A 15,648-nucleotide genomic window follows, 5' to 3' on the forward strand; every position below is an offset into this window, starting at 1 on the left:
CCTCAACCATCCCTCCAGACCTTCTGATCTGGAGATTTCTAGGTAAGTGTTGATAGCATCACTAACATTTGTATAACCATGGTTTTGTTTTGGGTTTTTTTGGGTAGGCATTCATGTAAAAAGTAGTATCTCAAACAATGCTAGTAAGCATTAGCTCTTACAGGATTAAGGCTCAGTGGGTGGAGCATGTGACCCTTGATCTTGGGTTGCGAGTTGAAGCCCCACGTTGGGCCTAGAGCTTACTTAAAAAAAAATTTAAACCCCCCCAGAGTTTATATATAATGTGTGTCTAACAGCAGTAGTGACCGAGATCCATGCAGGTGAATCATCTAGGTTCCACACCACAGTGTTGCCTATAAGATTTTTCCAGGTGGTCGGTCAAGAGGTGATGATATGTCTCATATCTGTGTTGACCTTGAAGTTCTGCCAGGATCCAGGTAATGTCGATGGTTCCCACAGGGAGGGAATGGACCAAGATTACCTACAGACGCCCTGGCAGGACAGGTCATTACTTTACACACATTTGCTGCACGTCTTTTTTTTAGGTTCCTGTCAAGCAATCTGGACATAATAATGGTCATTAAGAAAATCTTGTTAGGAACCAGTTAAGTGCTAAAGAGAGTTTTACTACAGGTAAGACCATCTAATCTTCAGATTATCAAAGCAAGTGAGAATGATGTCGCTAACATTTGTGTTACCGTCTTTTTGCAGATAAACTGTTAAGGTTCTAGTAACCAGATGTGAGATGACGTGACATTAACTCGGGGAGATATTATCTTCAGAAGTCTGTGTGATTAGTGATATTGTTCAGGCTCTAACAATAACTTAGTGTTAGGCATGTATGCAGTTAAGAAATTAAGTTGTCCCTAACAATTAGTTAGTATGCCTGAGAATTTATGACTGTTTAGAGATAGAGAGTTTTGGACTGATCGAGGGACTTTCAGATATCCAGGCCCTTTACTGTATTGTCCATCACTGTGTTCCTGACCATGGCATTTCTGCAGGCATTCCTTCAAGAGAGGGAGATTCTCTTACTCGGGGCTGACCTTGGAGTTTTGCAAGTATTCAGGCATTGTTGATGGGTCCCGAAGTAATACAAAGGACCGAGGGAATTTGCAGCTGGCTGTGAGAATGGACTTGTACCAATCACATTTGCCACAGTGTGTTTTCCAGCTTCCTGTCAAGACATCACGATGACCCCAGCAGTGCGCATTAGCGGGGAGCATGATGCCAATATGCAGATAGTAGAGGCTGTGGCCCTGAACCCCAGGCCAGCCATCTGATCTCCAGATCGCTGAGTAAGTGATGATAGAATCTCTTGGTGACCTTATATTGTTGCAGGTGTTGAGGGAAGAAATGATGTAGCCTTTACCAGTAATAAAAACAATGAATTTTCGCTTTTATATTTAGAGAAAAGATATAACCCTATTAGCGTTAAGGGATTGCACTCATACAGGTGGCTGTCATGGAGTTCACACCCCAGTAGTCACCACAGAATTAGGCAGATGTCCAGTCAAGTAATGGTGGTCTCTACTGACAACAGTGTTGACCTGAGTAATGGAAGTCCCTAGACTTCCTAGGTAGAGTTGATGTGTTCTATGGTAATGGGAGTGAAAAGGTTATGTTTAGGTGTCCCCATAGAATAATTTGCATTTCAAATATATTGTTGTTTGTGCTTTTTCAGGTTCTTGTTGGGAGAACACAGTGAACATCACAGTGGTTGTTAACGGATCCTTACTTGTAACCAGGTAAGTGCTAAAGTGGGTCTTACTACAATGCAGACCGATCTAATCTTCAGTGTCTAGGTAAGTGAGCATGGTGTCCCTAGCACTTGTATTACTGTGTTTATTTGCAAATGTTCTCTTAAGATCTTCCTTAGTACACAGGTATAGAATAATGTGACATTAACTTACTTGAGACATTTTTTTTTTTAGATACCTATGCAATAATATGTTTAAGGTCCTGATATTTACATTGTTTGGGCATGTGTTCTGTTAAGAAATTAATGTGTTCCCCTAATACTAGTAAGAACGAGACTTGTATCCTTGTTTGGAACTACTGTGTTTTTACAGCTGGTGGTGATGGAAGGACATGCAGGTATCCAGGTAATGTATCCTATTGTCCATCACAGCATTATTGACCATGGCTTTTTTGTAGATATCCCTTCAAAGAGGAACCAGTCTCTTCCTAGCTTTAAGCTTGGAGTTCTGCAAGTACCCAGGTAGTGTTGGTGGATCCCAAAACAATACAAGTGACTCGGGGAACTGGCAGGTGCATGGGTTAAATGAGACGTAAACAAAAAAATTTCCACAGTGTGTTTTTTAGATTCATTTCAGGACATCATGGTCAGTCTCTCAGGGGTAGTTCATGTGAGACACTGGTAGTATGGGGTAAGTGATGATGTGGGCCCGAGCCCCAGCACAGACTATCAGATTTTCACACACGTGGGTAAATGATTATGTGTCCTCACACTTCTTGTTACCATGATTTTTTTGCAAGTGTTCAGGAAAGAAATGGTGGCTTTCCCAACTCTAGAAAACATGAGTTTTTACTTTTATATTTCAGGAAAGTTTATGCTGAACGCTGTGAAGTGTGTTGAGGGATTACATATATGTAAGTATTTCTTATATTCCCCTTTATCGTACTATCTATATGATATTTAGAAGTGTCCAAACACTGATGGTTTCCTGACATCGGTGCTAACTTTCAATTACAAGTACCCAGCTAGAGTTGCTTTGTTTCATAATGATGAAGTGAACAATGTTATTTGCAGGTGTCATGGTAGAAAAAGTTGTTTCCATTAACACAAATTTCAGGATGTGTTTTCCAGATTCCTGTCAAGACCTCATGATGAACTTAGCATCGGTCACTAATGGGGGCAGGGATGTTGCTGGTATGCAGGTAAGGGAGGATGTGAGCCTAAACCACAGCACAGGCCATCTGATCTCTAGACAGCTAGGTAAGTGATGATGGTGTCTCTAAGAGTTGTTACCATGATTTCTTTGCAGGTATTCAGGTAGGAATTGATAGTCCTTACTAATTCTAGAAACATTGAGTTTTTACTTTTTGTGTTTTAGAAAAGGTGTGTGTTTGGGGTGCCTGGGTGGCTCAGTCAGTTAAGCGTCTGCCTCTTGGTTTCAGCTCAGGTCATGATCTCAGGTTGTGGGATCAAGCCCCACATCAGTCTCTGTGCTCAGTGCAGAGTCTGCTTCAGATTCTCTCTCCCTCTCACTCACGCACACGCTCTCTCTCTCTCTCAAATAAAATCTTTAAAAAAGAAAAAAAAAAAGAAAGTGTTTGTTTAACCCTGTGAGTGTTGAGGGATCGCCATATCCTGATATTAATCATGATGTTCTCAGCCATAACAGTGACCACGGAAATCTTGCAGGTGTGCTATAAAGAAATATTGTCTTACGTAACAACAATGGTCTTGATCTTGGAGTACTGCAAGCGTTCAGGTAGAGTTGATGTTCTTATAATAGTGGAAGTGACAAAGGTTATTTGCAAGTGTTCTGCTTGCAGCAAGTCACAGTCCTTTACACACATATCATTATGTTATTTTTCAGGTTCCTTCAAGATCATGAAGCACTTAACAGTGGTCGTTAATGGGGGACGTTTCTTGTATGCAGGTAAGTAGTGATGTGTATCTTTACCACATCGGACCCTCTGATGGTGTGTGTGTGTCTGTGTCTGTGTGTGTGTAAATAATGTATAAGGTGTTGATTGCCTTAGCTTGTTTTACCATGTGATTCTTTTTAAGGTGTGCCGGTAAGAAATGATAATGTTTTACCAGTTCTAACAATCATGTTATCATACTGTTATCTATTTTAGAGAAAATTTATGTTTAACCTTTTGAGTGTTGATCAGTTTGTGGGTATCATGTAATGATCATGGAGTTGTGCATCACACTAGTAACCATGGTATTTTTGCTGATAACCGTTCAAGAGATGGTGGTGTTTCTAACAGTGGTGTAGATGGTGGAGTACTGCAAGAATCCAGGTAGAGCTGATGGGTCCAGCAATGATGAAACTGAACAAGGTTATTTGCAGGGTCCTGATAGGAAAAGCGTGTCTGTAATCACCTTTGTCATAATGTGATTTTCAGGTTCCTGTCAAGAAATCATGGTAAACCTCGTAATGACCATTAACAGAACTTTGCTTGCATCCAGGTAAGTGATGATATGAGCCTAAAGCACCTTACAAACAATCTGATCTTCAAATATTTAGATTAGTGTGGATGGTCCTAACATTTGTGATAGCATGTTTTTCTGCATGTGTTCAATTAATAAATGATATTGTCCCAACCAATGTTAGTAGTAATCATTAGCCCTTAGTACTGCAGAGTTCCTATTCAATGTGTGTTTAAACTTAGCAGTGATGGAGGCAGATACAAGTGTCTAGGTAAGTCATCCTTCTGTTCCACACCACAGTCTTGTCTATGAGATTCCTACAGATACTCAAGAAGGTTATGTCTCTGGTAATGGTGTTAATCTTGAAGTTTTGCCAATATCCAGTTATGATGATGGTTTCCCTAATAATGGCAGTAACCAAGATTATTTGTAGGTACCTTTTTTTTTTCCAGGTAAAGTAAATCATGTCCTTCAACACACTTGTTGTTTTTTTTTTTTAAGGTTCCAACCATTATGACCTTGCTAGTAAACAGGTATGTGATAGATCGGTTCTACCAAAATGTAGATCCACCTGATCTTTGGATGTTTAGGGGTGTGAGGATGGTGTCCCTAACACAGCGTTACTGTGCTTTTTACTGGTGTCCCATTAAGTTCTTTGCTAGTATAAAAATATGAGATGATGTGACAGTAAATCATTAGAGGTTTCTTATTTTCAGGTATATAGGTAATTAATGTTTCCTAGACCTTCATATTAATCTTTTTGGCATATACACAGTTCAGAAATCAATTTTTTCCTACCACTACTAGCATGAGATTTTACTGTCTCCTTGTTCAGAGATAATATGTGTTTTTACCAATGGACCTATAGTCCGTTATCCAGGTAATTTATCATATATTCCATACTCTTGATAATGACTGTGGTATCTTTGCAGGCATCTCCTCAAGAAATGAAGGTAAATCTAACTAGAATTTAACCTTTTGAGTTCTGCATATTGCCCAGGATTGTTGAAGGGGGTCCCAAAATAATACACTAACCAAGAGAACTTGCAGTTATCCAGGTAGAATAAAATGTGTATGGAACAAGTTTTCTATGCTGTGTTTTCAGGTTCACGTTAAAACATCATGGGGAGCGCATCAGTCATGGTAAATGAGGCACATAGCAGGTACTGAGGTAAGTGATGATGTGGGCCTGAACCACGGCACAGACCATCTGATCTTGTATGTAGGTAAGGGATTGTGGCCCTAACACCTCTCATTACTATGATTTTGTTGCAGGTATTCAGGTAAGAAATGATAGTCCTTACCAAATCTAGTGACCATGACTTTACACTTTTTACATTTTTTAAAAGATTTATTTATTTGAGAGAGAGTGGGAGAGGGAGAGCACGCGCGCCTGGGTGCAGGAGGGTCAGAGGGAGAGTCTCGAGCAGGAGCTCGATCCCACGATCCTGAGGTCACAACCAGAGCAAAACCAAGAGTCAGATGCTTAACCAACTGTACCCTGACACTTTTTACATTTTAGAGATAACCTGTTTAACCCTGTGAGTGTTGTGAGTTCACTGTATCTGTAATTGTCAAGTTCCCACCCCAGTAGTAACCACAGTATTTTTGCAGGAATCCAGTTAAGACACAATGGCTTTCTTCTGACCAAGGTGTTGACCTGAATTAATACAAATATCAGGGTAGAGTCGATAAGTTCTTCACTAAAGGAAGTGAAAAGGATGATTAGCAGGTGTTCTGGTTGAATAAGTCATGTCCTTAAACATATTTATCCTGTGTGTTTCTTCAGTTTCCTGTCAAGAAAACACAGTCAACCTAACAGTGTTTGTTAATGGAACCTTGCTCTTAACCAGGTACATGATAAACTGAATCTTATTGCATTGCAGACCACCCGATCTTCAGTATGAATGTAGGTGAGGATGATGTCTCTAATACTTGTGTTACCCTGTTCGTTTGCACGTGTCTTGTTCAGCTCTTTGCTAGTATACACGTATGAGATAATGTGACATTAACTTACTGGAGACCTTTTTATTCTCAGGTATCTATGTAATTAATGTTCGAGACTCATATTTATCTTGTTTTGGCATATATGCAGTGAAGACATTAATTTGACCCTAATAGTAAAAATTAGATTTTTCATGTTCTTATTTAGAGATAATATATAATCCAAAGAATTTATCCTATACCATCATCATGTTCTTGACTTTGGGGATTTTTTCAGGTATCCCTTCAAGAGAAGTAGATGTCTCTTCCCAGGGTTTGACCTTGGAGTTCTGCAAGTAAGTATCCAGGTAGTGCCGATAGGTCCTGAAATGATATAAATGACCAAGGGAATTTGCAAGTGTGGAGGTAGAATCATTCCTGTACCAACAACATTTTCCATACTTTCTGTTGTTTTTTCAGGTTCATGTTAAGACCTCACAGTGAGTTTATCAGTGATAGTTAATGTGGGACATTGCTGGTACGGAGGTTAAGTGATCCCGTGGGTCAAAACCACAGCACATACCATCTGGCCTTCGTATACCTAGGTAAGGGATGAGTGTCCTTACACTTCTTGTTACCATAAATTTTTTTTTGAAGGTATGAGGTAAGAAATGATAGAATCCTCACCAATTCCAGAGACCATGTTTCTCCACTTGCTATATTTCTGGAAATGTTCATTTAACCCTATGAGTGTTGAGGGACTGCATGTATACAGGTATTTATCATGATATTCTCTGTGATAGTACTTTCCACAGGATAGTTACAGGTGACCAATCATAGAATGACAGTTTTATCTGACAGTTTTATCTGTATTAACTTTGGGTTATTGTAAGTATCCAGTAGAGTTGATGTGTCTCATAATGATGAAGTGAACAATGTTATTTGCAGGTTTCCTATAGGAAAAAGTTACATCCTTTAACACACATTCACAATGTCTTTTCAGTTAAGAAATCATGATGAACTTAATGCTGCTTATTAGTGGGGATGTTCCTAGCGTGCAGGTAAGTGATGACGTGGGCCCAGCCCAGGCCTTCTGATCGCCATATAGCTGGCTAGGTGATGGTTTCCCTAATAATTGTTACCATTTTTCTTTGCAGGTAATCAGGTAGGAAGTGATAGTCCTTACCAATTCTAGAAACAATGTGTGTTTTTTTTTCCTTTTTATATTTTAGAGAAAATTTTATTTTATTCTGGTGAGTAATGAGAGATTGCCATATTCAGGTAATTATCATAATGTTCCTAACCCTAGCAGTAACCATGGAAATTTTGCAGGTGTTTCATGATGAAATGTCATATTTGATAATGGTCTTGACCTTGGAGTACTGCAGCTATTCAGATGGAGCTGATGTTCTCATAATGAAGGAAGCGTCCAAGGTAATTAATTTGAGGTGTCATGCTACAAGTTCTATTTTTTTACACATGTATCATGTGTTTTTCAGATTCCTGTCAAGAGATCAAGATGAAATTAATGGTTAACGGGGGACATTTCTGGTATCCAGATAAGTGATGTTGTATACCTTCACCACATGAGACCAGCTGACATTCACATACCTAGTTAAGTGGTAATGATGGGCTAAATTTGTTTTACCATGTGATTTATTTCAGGTTTTCAGGTAAGTAATGATAGTGTTTTTATGAATTTTAGCAGTCATGTTATCCTACTGTTTTATATTTTTGAGAAAATTCATTTTATACCATGTGAGATTTGAGCATCTTGTGGGTATCCGCATAATGATGGTGGAATTGTGCAGCGCAGTAGTAACCAGGGTCTCTTTGCACGTGAGCAGGGAAAAGATGATGGTGGTTCCGACAATGGCATAGACTTTGGAGTACTGCAGGAATCCAGGTAGAGTTAGATGTTGGGTCCTGCAGTGACTGCTCCTTGCAGTCTCCTAACAGCAAAGGTGTATCTATAGATACGTTTTATATAATGTATTTGTTAAATTCTTATCAAAATTCATGGTAAATAACCTAAAGATCAATAATAAGACTTTGCTTGTGTCTAGGTAAGTAATGACATGGGCCTTTAGCACCCTAAACACAGTCTGATGTTCAGATATGTAGGGAAGGATGGACAGTGTTCCTAACTTTTCTGTTCGTTTTCATGCAGGTATTCAGTGAAGAGATGATATTGTCCCAAGTATAGCCCTAATGTTTGTTAGAGTTCATGTATCATGTGTGCTTAACCTGAGCCATGATGGAAGGATATGAAGGTGTGCCACTAAGTCATCCTCCTGTTCCACACCACAGCATTGACCAGGAGACTTCTGCAGGTGCTTGGAGATGGTCTGTCTCTAACACTGGTGTTGACGTTGAAGCTTTGAAAGATCCAGGTAGTGTTGGTGGTTCCCTTAATGATGTGACCATAAGATGATTTGCTGGTACCTTTTTTTGTTTAGTTTTTGATTCTCACAAGTAAAACAAACTGTGTCATTCAGCCCCTAAACACTTGTTTTTGAAAGTTTCGAGAAGCCATGACATCATAGTGAACCTAACCACAGTTGTGAGTTGGACCTCGATAGTAAGCAGGTATGTGATAAGGTGGGTCTTACCCCAATACACATCATTTGATCTTCACATATCTAGGTAAGTGAAAATGGGGTCTCTCAACACAGTGTTACCATGTCTTTTTGCAGGTGTCCTGTTAAGGCCTTTGCTAGTGTATGGGTAGGAGACGATGTGACAGTCACTCATTAGAGACACTCTCAATCTCAGTATCTATAAAATGAATGTTTTTGAGACTCTTATATTTACCTACTTTTTGTCATTATATAGTTAAGAAATTAATTTGTCTCTAGTAATACTAGCAAGAGTGAGATTTGTCTGTTCTTCTTTAGATAACGTGTATAGTAATGCTAATGAAAGCTGGGTATGCAGGTATTCATTGTAACTTATGTTGTCCTTCACAGTGTTATTGACGAAGGGGTTATGGCAGGTACCAGGCAAGAGAGGAAGGTGTCTCCTCTTAGGGTTTGACCTTGGTGTTCTGCAAGCAAGTATCCAGGTACTGTTGATGGATCCCAAAATGATACAAGTGACCAAGGAAATTTGAAGGTGTGGAGGTAAAACAAGATGTTTACTACAGTATGTTTTTCAGATTCATGTCAACACGTCACGGTAAACCTATCAATGGTAGTTAACGTCAGACACTGTTGTATGGAGGTAGGTGATGCTGTGGGCCTACAGCACAGCACAGACTGGCTAAGATTCATATATTTACGTAGGTAATGTGTTCCTCACATTTCTTGTTACCACAACTTTTTTGCAGGTAGTCAGGTAAGAAATTATAGAAACCTTATAAATTCTAGCAACCATATTATCCTGCTGTTCTACATGTTAGAGAAAATCATGTTTGATCATGTGATTGTTGAGCAATTTACAGATATCCACATAATTATGACTGAGCTGTTACAGTAATAACCTTGGTATTTTTCAGGAGAGCAGTCAAGAGATGATGACGTCTTTAACAATGGCACAGGTCTTAGAGTATTGCAAGGTTCCAGGGAGAGTTGATGGGTTTTGCAGTGATGGCAGTGAACAAGGTTATTTTCTAAGTCCAGGTATAGAAGGTATGACTATAGACACATTTGCCACAATGTGTTTTCCAGGTTCCTATCAAGAGATCATGGTGAATCTCCTAGTGATCATTAGAGGGGCATTGCTTGTATCAGGTAAGTGATGATGTGTGCCTTAAGCACCCTACAGACCATCTGATCTTCAGATCTTAAAGTCAGTGGGGTTCTTAACATTCGTGTTACCATGTTTTTGTTCTGGTTTTTTTTTTTTTTTTTCAGTTACTCAGTTATGTTGTCCCAACCAATGCTGGTAAGCATTAGTCTATTATTTTAGAGTTTAGATATACTGTATATTTAACCTCAGTAGCGGTTGAGGGACAGGTAGGTGTTGCAGTAACGTGCTCATCTGTTCCGTACCACAGTATTTACAATGAGATTTCTATAGGCAAGAGTCCCGTTAAGGCCTTTCCTGGTATACAGGTATGAGAATACATAGCATGAACTCATTAGAGAGCTGCTTGCTTTTCATGTGTGAATGAGGCTTTCAAGACTCTGTATTAACTATGTTCTTGGCATGTGTGCAGTTCTGAAATTAGTTTGACCCAAATAGTACTAGTAAGTATGAGATTTTACTGTATTCTTATTCAGAGACTGTATGTTTTATATACCCAGAGTGGTGGATAGGCAGAGATCCAGGTAATTTTTCATATTGTCCATCACCACATTATTGACCATGGGATTTTTGTAGGTATCCTTTCAAGAGAGGAAGATATCTCTTATTAGGGTATAACTTCAGAGTTCTGCAATTATCCAGGTAACACTGATGAACCTCCAAATGATACAGTTGACCAAGGAATTTCCTGTTGTCCCACTAGAATGAGACGTGGACCGAACACATTTTCCACAATTTTTTTTCAGGTTCACGTGAAGACCTCAGTGCGAGCCTATCAATGGTAGTTAATGACGTGCACATATCAGATATTGAGGTAAGTGATGATGTGGGCCTACACCATGGCACAGGTCATATGATCTTCATACACAGAAGTAAGTGATGATGGTGGCCCTAACACCTGTGTTACCATGCAGTTTTGCAGGTATCCCTCTCAGGTCTTGGATAGTACACAGGTGTATACATGGTGTAATACTAACTCATTATAGATGTTCTTGCTCAAGACCCCTACTTCCCTTGTTTTTGGCAAGTATAAATTCCATTAATTGGACCCTGATAATCCTAGCAAGTAGTAGTTTTTATTGCTCTCTTGTATGGAGATAAAGTGCATTTCTTACTCATAGCGGCAGACAAATGGTAAATATCCAGGCCCTTTATCATATTGTTCTGACGGCATTATTACTGTGAGATATTTGCAGGTATGCCTCCAAGAGAGGAAGGTAAACCTTACTAGGGTTTAACCTCAGCGTTCTGGAAGTGTCCAGGTAATGTTTATGGGTCCCCAAATGATGCAAGTGACAAGGAAATTTACAGGGGCACAGGTAGAATGAGACATGTACCAAACACAGAAACCACAATATGTTTTCCAGGACATGCAGAGAGATCACATGAGCCTATCCATAGCAACGAGTGGGGGGGGGGCACATTGCTGGTATTGAGGTAAGTGACGCACTAGGCTGAAACCACAAGTATTTAGGTAAGTGGTAACATGTGCTGACACTTCTTGTTACCATGATTGTGTTGCAGGGATTCAGGTAAGAAGTAAGAATCCTTACCAATTCTAGAGACTATAAATTTTTACTTTTTACAATCTAGATAAATTTTATGTTTAACACTATGCATGTTAAGAGATCATAGGTATACAGATATTTATCATGGTTTTCTCCACCACAGTACTACCCATTTGATTTTTACAGGAGTCCAGTCAAGAAATGACAGTTTTCTGACATTAGTGTTGACCTTGGAGTACTGTTAAGTATCCAGGTAGTACTGTAAGTATTCAGAGTTGATATGTCTCATAATGATGAACTGACCAAGGTTATTTGCAGGTGTTCTGGTGGAAAAGTTGTATCCTTAAACATACGTTTCATAACATTTTTTTCAGATTCCTATCAAGAGATCACAGTGAACCTAACATGGGTCATTAATGGTGGCAGGGACCTTACTGATATGCAGGTAAGGGAGGATGTGGGCCTAAACCACAGCACAGGCTGTCCCATCTCCAGATAGCTAGGTAAGTGATGACGGTGGCCCTAACACTTGTTATCATGATTTCTTCAGGGGCATTCAGGTAGGAAATGATATAGATCCCTTGCCTATATGGAAACCACGAGTTTTCATTTTCTGTGTTTTAGAGAAAATTTTTATCTCTGTGTTGAATAAATATATTTGGGCAATTAGGATGATGTTTCCTGCCACAGTAGTGACCATGAGAATTTTGCAGGTATCCTGTTAGGAAATGTTGTCTCACCTGACTGTGATCTTAACCTTGGAGTGCTGCAAGGGTTCTGGCACAGTTGATGTTTTACAGTGATGAAAGTGATAAAGATTATTTGCAGATGTCCTGGTAGAATAAGTTGTTTTCTTTTATACATATAATATGTTTTTCAGGTTCATGTCCCAAGATCATGGTGAACCTAATGGTTATTAGCAGGAGACATTTCTGGTATCCAGGTAAGTGAGGATACGCACCTTCATCGCATCACAGACCACCCAGTCTTCACATACTGACGTACGTGATATTGGTTCTTGTTTGACCGTGGGATTTTTTTTTTTTTTTGTAGGTTTTCAGGTAAGAAATGATAATGTTTTACCAGTTACAGAAACCGTGTTATCCTACTGTTTCATATTTTAGAAAAAATTTATGTTTAATCATGTGAGTGTTGAGCAATTTGCAGATATCCATTTAATTATTATGAAGGTACAAATCACAGTAGTACCGTGGTTTGGGTGTTTTTGTTTGTTTTTGTGTTTGTGTTTGTTTGCTTGCAGGTGAGCATTCAAGAGATAATGGTGTCTCTAATAATGAGGTAGGCCTACCTAAGATTCTAGGTAGATATAATGAGTCCTGGGACGCCTGGGTGGCTCAGTCAGTTAAGCGTCTGCCTTCAGCTCAGGTCATGATCCCAGAGTCCTGGGATCGAGTCCTGCATTGGGTTTCTTGCTCAGCGGGGACCCTGCTTCTCCCTCTGCTGCTCCCCCTGCTTGTGCTCTCTCTCTGACAAATAAATAAAATCTTTAAAGAAAAATTTAAAGAGTCCTGCAGTGATGCTAGTGACAAGGTTATTATCAGGTTCCAGGTAATAATAGGTGTGTCATAACATATCTGTCACGATGTGTTCTTGAGGTTACTGTTAAGATAGCGTGGTAATCCTCATGATGGTCATTAAAGGGATTTTGTTTGTATCCCTTTAAGTATGTGATGTTGATAGCCTTCTCCATGCTGTAGGTCATCTAATATTCAAACATCTGAGTAAGTGTGGATGGTATTCCTAATCTTGTATCGCTATGTGTTTTTGCAGTTATTCAGGTAAGAGATGATATTGTCAATACTAGTAAGCGTTAGCCCTTGTTATTTTAAAGTTTAGATATAATGTTTGTATAACATCATTAATGACTGAGATTACATGAGTGTCCAGGAAAGTTATTATTTTGCCCATCACCTCTTTATTGACCATGGCTTCTTACAGTTATCTTGTCAAGACTGTATTGTGTCTCTAACTGGGGGGTTGACCTTGACCTTCTGCAAGTTTCCTGGTAGATTTGATAGGCCTCCTAAATTTGATGGGAAGTTGCAGGTGTTCAGGTAATACATGTATTCTTAACACAGTTTTTACCATGAATTTTTATAGACTCCAATGAAGAGATGATGGAAGGTCTTCGAGAAAATATACCAGAAAAATCCCAAATTAAATACTACAATCATGATGAGCACCAGGTAATGTATGGAATTCTTGAATCACTATATTATACACCTCAATAGTTTTGTAACACTGTTTATTGGAATTAAAACTTAAAAATACATAAAGGGATTCAAAAACAATTCCAGGGAAAAATGACCTATTCAAGTCGTGTAACGATATTTTCAGTTTCCAATAGCTGCCTGTGAAAAAAATCTTGCTCAAAATTCAAAAAATGAGAAAAATGTACTCCATATGAATGACTGAATAACTTGAACTTGTGCTGGTGAGAAAATAAAATTGAATGAATGAATGAATGAATTCTATTGTTAGTTGAACCATCATCTCTTGATTTGTATTTTTGCAGATACCCACTCAAGAGGAGATAATGTCTTGTCCCTGGATGTTTGCAAGTATTTGGATAGATTTTATGGTTCCTTTTAAGTCTGCAGTGCTCATTAGACTTTCAGGTGTCCAGGTTATGGAATTATCGTTAAACACTGTGCTCTTTGGCTTTTGTAGATTCCAGTTAAGAGATTGTTGAGAACTTCCGCGTGGTATTGAAGGCAAAATTTCGTTTGCTCTAAGTACAAGATAATGGTGTTTATACCCAGAGTTAGAGCTCATGAAATCTTGCACATAATCAGGCAGACCATGTTGGTGTTCTGAAGCGAGCATAGTGACCATGTTTGTGAGTGTTCGTAAGTTGTAAGCAGCGATCAGGGAAGTTTTGCAGATATCCTGTCACACTATGAAAGTATCTCTAACTAAGGTGTTTTTCTTGGAAATTTGTAGATGTCCAGCTAAGAGTTGATGGTATCCCTAATCAAGATAATGACCGTGGGATTTTGCAGTTATCCAAGCAAGAGATGACGTGTCCCTACCGTGATCTTGATCCTATGCCTTTCTAGGTATTCAGGTAAAAGATGGTATTTGTCTGAATATGTTATTGACCATGGGGCTTTTACTGGTATGCAGGCAGATGATGATTATGTCTGTATCTATAGTGCTGACCTTTGAATTTTATATGTATCTAGGTAAGAGTTGATCTGTCCCTTACCATGCTAATGGCCTTGGGATATTTTAGTTGTGTAGACAAGGAGTGGGGTGTCCTTAACTATGTTAGTTACCATGAGATTTTGCAGGTATCCAGGTAAGATGTCACGTATCTACAACATATTATTTCTCTTTGGATTTTGTAGATATTCTGAGAAGAGATGATGGTGTTCCTAACAACACTAATGACCCAGGATTCTGCACATACCCAGTGAAGAGATGATGGCATCTCTACCAACATTGGTGTCTATGGAAATGAAAGAAATGGAATGCTTTTTTTGATTAGCTATATAATTTGTTAAAAGAATTTTAACTTTCAATGACTATTAAATATTATTCACAATCGTATTTTCTTATATCCATTTGTTTATTCAATTTCTCCATAATGACATTTGCATCAGGAATCTTAAGGCCCATGTTTATGAAATATGTTAATATCTTGGAGCCATCAATACAGATAGACTTCATATGAAATGTGATTATTTCCTAAAGAAAACTAGTCTATAAACCCAATTCTTTAGTTAAAGGGTTGGGGGAACCAAGAAAGAGGAATATTGGTATACATATTATGGGCAAAAAACATCTGTACTCTCACCCTCCTGATGTGAATAGGCATTAGATGATATGTTAGGAAAATACGTGAAACATGATAGAGATTAATGGGACACTTACATCTCTTGTCTAATTATTCAGTTATTAAATTATTATTTAGCTTATTATATCATTGACACATAGAAAATGAAAGCTGAATAAGAATTTGGGGATCGTTTAGCCCAACACCACCATGAATGAGAGAGCCCTGAGTGCAGAGAGGTTAATCAAGGTCACACAGCTGTCTAGTTGTGATGTGCTCTTTCCGTTATCCTGTTTTCTTGGTTTGAAAACCTGAGGCCGATTAAAAAGCAATAAGGCAAGGCAAGTGCTTGTTCGAATCAATACGGCTCAGGAAATGCACTTCCAATCGGCCAGACTATTCATCATGCACCTTGCTTTTTTGTTCATATATTCAGTATAAAATTCTCCTTAGCCCCGGGTCTCCATCCTAAACCTCCAGGTACACATGTCTCCTATGAAGGGAAGCAGCCTACTCTGAATTTCGGTTCAGCCAAGTGGGAT

At 38.8% G+C, this 15,648-nt stretch overlaps 2 long non-coding RNA genes across 2 annotated transcripts; both read left to right on the top strand.

Annotated features, from left to right (window-relative positions):
* Positions 1-68: 68 nt before the first annotated feature.
* On the top strand, positions 69-4,573 carry LOC130543108 (uncharacterized). The gene is made up of 4 exons (XR_008958205.1): positions 69-1,298; positions 1,685-3,458; positions 3,567-3,629; positions 4,105-4,573. It is a non-coding gene; the product is annotated as an uncharacterized LOC130543108 (long non-coding RNA).
* Positions 4,574-7,279: 2,706 nt separating this feature from the next.
* Positions 7,280-14,876, top strand: LOC113240726 (uncharacterized). The gene is made up of 3 exons (XR_003311269.4): positions 7,280-13,514; positions 13,844-14,395; positions 14,679-14,876. It is a non-coding gene; the product is annotated as an uncharacterized LOC113240726 (long non-coding RNA).
* The last annotated feature ends 772 nt before the right edge of the window (positions 14,877-15,648 follow it).

This window comes from Ursus arctos, chromosome X, assembly GCF_023065955.2.
Source record: "Ursus arctos isolate Adak ecotype North America chromosome X, UrsArc2.0, whole genome shotgun sequence".
Taxonomy (NCBI): Eukaryota; Metazoa; Chordata; class Mammalia; order Carnivora; family Ursidae; genus Ursus; species Ursus arctos.